We start from the raw sequence: 9,668 nt of genomic DNA, 5'->3' as shown, positions 1-9,668 counted from the left end.
AGCCATATTGGAAGTGGGTCCTCCAAACCCTGTCAAGCCTTCAGATGACTGTAATTCCAATCAACAGCTTGACTACAACTTCATGAGAGAACCTGAAACAGAACCACATAGCTAAGGTATTGCTGGAGTCATGACCCATGGGAATTGTGAGATAATTGTTTGTTGGTTTGAGCCACAAAATTTGGGGGTGATTTGTTACACAGCAGTAGATAACCAGTACAACTACTGAAGGTGAGCTAAGGCCTGAAGAATGACCACTGAATTGAAAAACATGAAGGCCATTGGTGACCATGAAAAGAGCAAATTCAGGGGCAGGGTTCTGCGCTCTCCAGAGCGGCTGTGTGCTGGACTTTATTGTGCTGCAATAAGCCCCTGTTTCCATTGTTTGTGTTTTTTTCAAAATGTGGCAAAGGTTCAGGTGAACAATGCAGTGCTGGATAACCCTTCTCCTTTCTACAACCCCTTCCAGTTCGAGATCACCTTTGAGTACATTGAGGACCTGTCTGAAGACTTGGGATGGAAAATTATCTATGTGGGCTCTGCAGAAAGTGAAGAATACAACCAAGTTTTGAACTCTGTTTTAGTGTGTCCTGTTCCTGCAGGAAGGCATATGCTTGTATTTCAGACTGATGCACCTAATCCAGAACTCATTCCAGATGCAGTTGCAGTAGGTGTAACGGTTGTGCTAATTACATGCACCTATTGAGGTGAAGAATTTATTAGTATTGGCTATTATGTAAATAATGAATATACTGAGACAGATTTAAGGGGAAATCTGCCAGTAAAACCAGACTTTTCTAAGCTTCAAAGGAATATTTTGGCATCTAATCCCAGGGTCACAAGATGCCACATTAATTGGGAAGATAACTGAAAAACTGGAAGATGTAGAGAGCAGTAATCCAAATTTACAGCCACTTCTTTCAACAGATGCAATTGTCTTCAGCATCAAAGGGATGGTCCACATCAGAAAACTCACTAAATGTCATGTTAGAATCCCACATGGACTGCACGTGACCACCTGCCATCCCTTTAGTACAAATTAAGCTATAAAAACATGCAGAACTATTTCCATGAAATTTCATAAGTACATAGTCAAGACACAATGTGAAGAATTTGTTTTAAAAACATCCTGTAGAAAGTTATAAGAAAACCTGTATTTGAGCAAATTGTGGGATATAAATACAACTATTTTTTTTCTACCAAAGACATGTTCTCAGGATGAGTATTGAGTAAATACAACTATTTTTAAGTAATTTTTTTCTCTAATGTGTTATTTTATTTGTTCTGAAACTAATATGATTAAAACATATATATTCTCCTCTATAATGTAATTAGCACACTTATAAAGAAAAACATGACTCATTAGACCAGGTTGCAGAAATGTCTTAGCTTCTTGGATGATAATCTTATGGGCCACTATTTTACCAGCCTGGAAAGAACAAAGTTCACTTCAACTAAAATGTTTCTTCCTATGAAAACATACAGTGTGGTTTACTTTAAGGGGCAAATTTCCATTCTTTTTTCCTATGTCCTTAAAAGGGGACATATGAAATCAACTATATGCTACCAAGAACTTCAGGATCTGATTTTCCAGGCTACCCTGAAGTCTCTATGGCAACTATTGCAGTTCATGCAATGTTGGACATCTTTTGGTTTAGTGTCTAAGTTGATAACAAATTTGGTTAATTGCTCATAAGGTCCTCCTCTGGCTATGGTTTTTATTTTTATAACAGAGCTTAGGATATCAGAGCACTCCCTGAATCATACATTATTATTATCCAGTGAATTGAACATGTCAAAAACAAATACAATTCCCTAAGTTTAAGAATAGGAGATTATAATGGTTGAGATCTGTTCATTAGAATTACAAAAATACTATGAATTTAACTTTTGAAAAATTGTTTTGATAGATCATCTGTTGTTGGCTGCATTAATAAAAAAACAGTGGATTTGGAAAAGTATATTTAGCTTTAACATCATAGATAAGTTACTTTTTTTGAAATACATATTTTTTCATATGTGCAGTACTCTTTTCCACATCTCCTGACACTCATGCAGAATAAGATTAGGCATATTTTTGGCTGATATACTCTAGATAGTTTTTCCAGGGAAATTTTTAAAGCTCAGACTTGGAGAGGAATCCATTAACTAGATGGGTCAAAAGGTTCTTTTCCTTTGGTTAGAACTAGGTCCTTCCTCAAACAATTTCTTATGCTCCATTAAATTAAGGAGAATATTTTACTCCTGCTGCTAAGAAAGACATTAGCCATCTGATGCAAAGTTATGCAGTGCCTTCATATCTAAAATCTTTATACTACACTTTTTAAAGCTTTTATTTTGAGGAAGGAAAAAGGACATCTGTTTAAACATGGATTCCAAGTTGTGAATTTCCTGTCATTCTAAAAAAGTTAATTTGTGAAGTCAACTTTTGCAAAATGTTAAACTTTGAAGTTTAATATATCAGATTATTAAAAGATTGTTAACCAGCTTATAGATTTTAAAAGATAAATATTTGTGACTGTTAAACTATATGAAGAAAATTTTCATTTTTGCCTAATTGCAATTAAAAGAAAATGTTAATACATTACTTAAAATGAAAATAAAATATTTTCAAAAAAAACCGAGCAAATTCAGCAGAGGGGTGGGAGTGAAAATCTAATTGTATTGGTTCACAGAGAAAGAGAGAAGAGAAAGTGGAGGCAGAAAATATAGACAATTTTTTCAAGAAGTTTTGCTCTAAAGAGGAGTAGAGGGGGAAAAGTTACTAATAGAGGGGATATAGGAAGGAAAGTTTGGCAAGCCCAATGTCCCTGAGTAGTTGAGAGGGGAAGACATCTAATTACCCATGTCAAGGGGATGGGCTTGGGAGCAGAAACAGTGCATCTATGGCAGGAGAAGGGAAAGCAGAGTGTGTGGGGACAGATGCCGTTGGTGGGTAGATGTGATGGTATAAGAGAAAGGGAAGTCTCTTCTGCTTGCTTCTATTTTCTCTGTGGAATAAATAGCCATGCATCAGTTAAAAATGAGAAGGGGTGGAGATACAGGATGTTGGAGAAGATGTGGAACAGTCATCCAGGACAACAGATGGGGTTTCCTTAAACCTGGGACACAAGAAAACTTTCCAAGGGGTTCAAGTATGGATAATTTTAAGAGACTCAGTTTCCAGATACTCAATTTCCATTACCTTTTTTTCCTTAAATTGATCTGGCTGGGAATGCCACCTGCCCTCCCCTAATTTCCCTTCTCCAACTTTACAGAAGCCACACCTCTCACCCAGCCCAAATCTTACCAGAGTTTGGCAGCATAACATGATATGATAATGATTCCCACCGCTAGATCCTGACTACCTTGAGTTGAATCCCAGTTCTGCCACTTACCAGTCATCTCACAGATGATCCTCACCTGTGATATTCACATCCTTGAGTAGTCCCTTTCCATATTATCAGGGCTGGTCTGTGTGATTAATGTGTGACTTCTGGCGAGGTCATAGAGGATATGTCAGCTTCCACTTTGTTCTCTTGGATTGCTCACTCCTGGGAGAGCTGGCTGCCATGCCATAAAGATGCTCAAGCAGCCTTATGGGGACGTTCACTTGGAGAGGACCAGCAGTCTCCCATCAATAGCCAGCACCAACTTGCTAGCCATGTGAGTAAACCACCTTGAAACAGATCCTCCAGCTCCAAACAAGCCTTCAGATAACTGCATCCCTCACCAACATCTGATGCAATCTCACAGGAGACCCCAAGTCCAAATCACCCAGTCAAGCTGTTCCTGAAGTCCTGACCCATAGAAACTGTGAGACATAATAAATATTTGTTATTGTTTCAAGCCACTAAATTTGAGAGTAAGTTGTATACAATGGAACAGAATAGAGAACCCAGAAATAGCCCCATACAAGTATAGCAAACTTATTTTTACAAAAATGCAAAAGCAATTCAATGGAAAAGGGATCTTTTCAACAAATGATGCTGAAGCGATTAAATATCCATGGGCATGGGACAAACCCTGAAATCTAAACCTCATACCTTAAACAAAAATTAACTCAAAATGGTTCATAGATTTAAATGTAAAATGTAAAACTACAAGACTTTTAGAAGAAAACATAGGAGAAAATCTCAAGGATCTAGTAAGAGATTTCCCTTTCTCTTAGATTTACTATCAAAAGCATGATCTGTAAAAGAAAAAATTTGATAAATTGGACTTCAACAAAATTAAAAACTTTTGCTCTGTGAAAGACCCTGTTGAGAGGTTGAAAAGACAAGCTACAGACTGGGAGAAAATATTTGCAAATCACGTATCTGACAAAGGATTCATATCTATAATATATAAAGAACTCTCCCAGAAGTCAACAATAAAACACAAACACCCCAATTAGAAAATAGGCACCAAAAATATGGAGACATTTTGCTGAAGAAGATATACAGATGACACATAAGCACATGAGAAGATGTTCAATATCACTAGCCATTAGGGAAAAGCAAATTAAAACCACAATGAGGTACCACTACACATGTATTAGAACTGCTAAAATAGAAAGCTGTGACAATATCAAATGCTGGCAAGGATGTGGAGAGATTGATCTCTTGTACATTGCTGGTGGGAAAGAAAAATGGTATAGATGCTCTGGAAAAGAGTTTAACAGTTTCTTAAAAAAAACTAAACATATACTCTCCATATGACTCAGCAATTGCACTCCTGGGCATTCATCTCAGAGAAATGAAGATTTGTGTCCACACAAAAACCCATACACAAATGTTCATAGAAGCTTTATTTGTAATACATCCAAACTGTAAACAACCAAAATGTCCCTCAATAGGTGAATGGTTAAACAAGCTATGGAACATCTAAACCATAGAGTACTACTCAGCAATTAAAAAGTATGAACTATTGATATCCACAAAAAGCCAATCTCAAAAGGTACATAATCTCATTTATGTAACATTCTTATTATGACAAAATTATAGCGATGGAGAATAGATTATGGATTTCCAGGGTTTGGGGCTAGTGGTTGGGATGCGTGGCTATAAAGGAGTAGCATGAGGAAGATCTTTGTGGTGATGGAATAGCTCTATACTTTCATTGTGGAGGTGGTTACACAAATCTATGCATGCTAAAACGATGTAGAACTTTAGACACATTTTGTACCAAGGTCAGTTTTGTGGCTTTGATCTTGTAACTATAGTTATATAAAATGCAACCATTGGGGGAAACTGGGTGAAGGGTATAGGGGACCTTTCTGTACTATCTTTGCAATTTCCTGTGAATCTACACTTATTTCAAAATAAAAAGTTTAAAATAAAAAAGAAATGCAAAAAAGAAAAGAAATGCAGCATAATTCCCTAGTGTGAAAAATTTCTGAGCAAGACCCAAAGGGTATCCTTTATTCAGGACACTGTGGTAGGAATTCATGTCTCTTCCCATCTTATACGGGGTTCTGTCATGAGCAAGCATGATTAGGAATGGGCTGTTCTGGCCTGTGTTGGCATATTCTGAATTCTTGTATGTTGCAGAGTGTGGCTGAAATGATGGTAATTTTTACCTATTAACTTCCCCTCTTCTGCTCCCTGACTACTATCAAAGAACGGATTGCTCCTGAGGGAGGGTCTTGGGAAAACAAATTAAAGATAATGTAGATAAGTAATACAGCATATGAAGGGATCTTATTTCATTTAAGCATACACTCATAGCAAGATTCCATACCTTATCTCTCTATTTAGAATTAAACTTCAGAAGTGAGATGTTGTCATCAACTGGATTCAGATTAACCTGTTTATTTGAATTGAGAGATCTGAAAGTATTTGACAAAGAGGATTTTGCCAGTGAGTTTATACACCAGACACTTTTCATACATTGAATGAGTCAAATATGGAGCTTCAAGATTTTGAGAAAATATAAATTTAAAATACAGCATAAAACAAAAGCATTTTGTTAAAACAACCCAATTTTAAAATGAGCAGAAGAGTCAAATACACATTTCACCAAAAAAGATATATGAATGGCTAATAAGCATATGAAAATAAGCTACATCATTAGCCATCAGGGAAATGCGAATTAAAACCACACCCACTAGAATGGCTAAAATAAAAAAGATAGACAATAACAAATGCTGACTAGGATGTGAAGAAATAGAAACCCACAGACATTGGGAATCTAAAATGGTACAGCAACTTGGAAAACAGTTTGGCAATGTCTTAAAAAGTTAAACAGAAATTTACCATAAGACCTAGCAATTCCACAACTAGGTATCTACGTGAGAGAAATAAAAACCTATGTCCATGCAAAGACTTGTACAAGAACATTCATAATTATAGGAATTACCCATAATGCCCCACAGTATAAACAACCCAAATGTCCTTCAATGGGTGAATGGATAAGCAAAATATAGTATATTCATACAATGGAATACTATTCAAGAATAAAAAAGGAATGACATATTGATCATGCTACAACACAGCTAAACCTCAAAAATATTATGTTAAGAGAAGGAATCCAGACACAAAAGACCACACATTGTATGATACCATTTATATGAAATCACAACTTTAGGAAAGAGACGGAGATGGCGAGTGGCCTGAGCAGGTCTAGTTCCTGTTCCCTTTCCAGACTTAAGGCCAGCACCGCTCCACGTTACCTCTTCAATGGCAGGAGGAAGCTGTGAGCAGGAACACTGGGGCGAGGCAGGGGTCTGGCCCAGCCCCAGCCCAGCTCTAGCCATGCTTGACCCCTTGCTCTCCAGCAAATCACCTCACTGATAAATATGGAGCAAAGTGCAGGCAGAAAGGAGAAAGTAAGTCAAGAAGGGACATGGGAGACAGAACCAACTGCCTTGGAAAGCCATCGTGCTGAGAACTCCCCATTTTTCAGAGGTAACTCTACTGCTCTCCCCACCCTACCTCCCCTTCCCTGCACTCAAATGAATCTCCCACCTCCACTCCCATCATCTCTGTGAGCTCCTGGTCATCCATGCTCAGTTTCTATAAGATCTGGGTCTACTGAGTCTGAAATTAGTTTTCAAAGTTGTAGAATCTTCCTTTGACCACCCAGAATAGGGAGAACAGGACTATCTCTCCACCTTGTGGTTTGTGAATTATCCAGCGAAATGCTTTTCTCCTCTCCTTCTTCACCTCCTCTTCCCACCTGGCCGTCTCCCACTTACCAACAAATTCCTGAACTGGAAGGAAGGAGACAAATTTAGACCTTTGTCTTATTTTTCAGAAATTGCAGTATACAATTTCTCTGGTAAATTGGGTGAAATTACGGTGCCAAATGATATTGGATGGAGGAATTATTTGTTTCTAATTATCTTTCCTCCTCTCTGTCCTAGGAAAACATGAATTAGCTGGTTGTTTATGACCATCAGAAAGGATCCTAGTGACAATATGACACTCTTGTCAAACTTCTCATCAAAACTTAGGGCAGTTGGATGTTATGAAAATGAGGGGACCACATCTTTCACCACTTTCTTCGGATGGCTGATGGGAACTTGGGTCTTGCCAGTGTGCCTGAGCACCAAGTTGGCCATGGGTTTGGGTGGAAGGTGTCAAGTATGTGTATGTGTTGGGGGTGTGTATGTGAAGGAATCTTTAACAGAATCATTAACTGCCCCTCTTACCTTCCTCTGAGAAGTAGCTTCTCTAAAGAGCCCCCTTATCCTCTGGCTCTTTGATCCCCACATTTGACTTCACCCCATCCTATTCACCACATATGCAATGAAACACCCTTATCTCAGGCCTCTGTGTATGACCATGTGTTGGCTAATGTAAACTTCCAAATAGCTGCTTGCCTACTTGGCCAGGCAAAGTTACAAAAGGTTAATTTTTCTTATTTTGCCTTTTATCCCTTGGGCTAAGCTAGAGTTCTTAAAATTAACCTGTAATTTTAAGATGCCAGTAGGATTTCTCAGACCAGGAGGCCCAGAATTACTCTGAAGCCAGGGAAATTAGATCAGGGTAGAGATGGGGCTTAGCACAGTGAGAAAAAAGCTATTAGAGTAAGTTTTGGACTAAAAAAATATGGATATTAATCATTAACTTGTCAGACTATATGAGCTACATCAGGGTATATCCTCATGTCTGCATTTATTGTGTGTACAATTGTATGGCCAAGAGGGTGCCTGGGAGGAGAGGAAATGTACAAGATTTAATGAGAAAAAGAAGGATTGTGGATCCATCTGCACTATCTGCCCTCCTCTTGGTGCCAAAAGAAATGGTAGGCCCAAAGCTTTCTGTAGGAATAGGTGGTGAGGGCAGCCAGAAAGTGGTGGGATGTCTCCCTCCCCTAGCTGGCTCTTGCTTGAAATTCAACAATTGGCTGTATATACTACCTGGGAGTTTCAAATTTTCTATAAGGTATTACCTTTATAATAAAAAGGTAATTAAAGTAAAATAATGTATTTTAGTATACTGACAGTAGTTCGAATGCAAAGTCTTGAGGGATGTTCCTGATCTAGAAATTTGACCTTGAGTCCCTGTATTAAAGGGTGCAAATTTGGATATCACAGTCCCTGGTCTAGAGCCTGGGCTATGATGGGTACTAGTCCTACAATCCTGGAGAAAGCTCGCAACATCTATGGAGTGTAAACCTGAGTGCAAGAATTACCTGAGCAGATTGGTAGGCTCCTTTTCCAGAGAGTCTCCTTCTGCAGGTCTGGAGTGGACCCTGGAATCTACATCTTTTTTTTTTTTTTTTTTTTTTTTTTTGAATCTACATCTTAATAAGCAGCCCAGGTCAATCTAATGCAAGTGATACAGAGACTACTCATTGAGAAACACTGTCCCAAACTCCCTAAATCTCCATTGTAAAAACTTAATTATGAAAAATTTTCAAACAAATACAAAAATAGAATAATATAATGCACACCAATGTACCTATCACCCAACTTCAACAATTATCAGTTAAGGCCAATCTTTTTTCAACTATATCCCCACCCACTTTGCAAATCCCAAGTGACTTTGACTAGTAAATCTCTGACACCGTACTATTTCATTCGTAAGCATTTCAGTAAGTATCTCTAAAGGATAAAAACAAACAACCATAATACTATTATCACACTTTTTAAAAATTAACACTAATTCTTAAAATCATCCAATATCCAGACAGTGTTAAAATATCTCTGATGATCTCATAATTTTAAAAAATAGTTTGCTCACATCAGGACCCCACTAAGGGTCAGTACATTACAATTGACTACCATATCTCTTAAATTTCTTCTAATTTATAGGTTTCCCTCTCCATCTTTTTTCTCTTGAGATTTTTTTGTTGTTGTTGAAGAAATTGCTTTGTTTGTTCTATACAGCTTTTCCCAATCTAGATATTGGTAGCTTCATCACTATTGTAGATTTTTAGAGGCCCAAACACAATTGTCATGAATTGGAGGCAAAATTGTGTTAAACAATTGTGGTATTGTTTAACATGTTCTTAGGTCTGCTGTATTTTTTGTGAGAGGACTATTAGATCAGGTAGCTTGATCAGATTTAGGTTAGGTTTTGGGGGGCAAGAATATTTTATTTTTCATTAGGAGGCACACAATGTCTGGTTGTCTCTTTTTGTGAGTCAGGAGGTGTTGATCATTGCCTGGATGACCCATTTATTAACGGTTGCACAATACAAATCTCTAATTTTTAATTTGTAAAAATAAGAACAGTAATCCTAGCCATTGGGAGACATTG

General features: G+C 37.6%; 1 pseudogene; it reads left to right on the top strand.

The window, feature by feature from the left end:
* Positions 1 to 250: 250 nt before the first annotated feature.
* Positions 251 to 871, top strand: LOC119540693 (annotated as a pseudogene).
* The last annotated feature ends 8,797 nt before the right edge of the window (positions 872 to 9,668 follow it).

This window comes from Choloepus didactylus, chromosome 7, assembly GCF_015220235.1.
Source record: "Choloepus didactylus isolate mChoDid1 chromosome 7, mChoDid1.pri, whole genome shotgun sequence".
NCBI classification, from domain to species: Eukaryota; Metazoa; Chordata; class Mammalia; order Pilosa; family Megalonychidae; genus Choloepus; species Choloepus didactylus.
The sequence above is the reverse complement of the archived record's forward strand: the minus strand, read 5'-3'. Positions and strand labels throughout refer to the sequence as shown.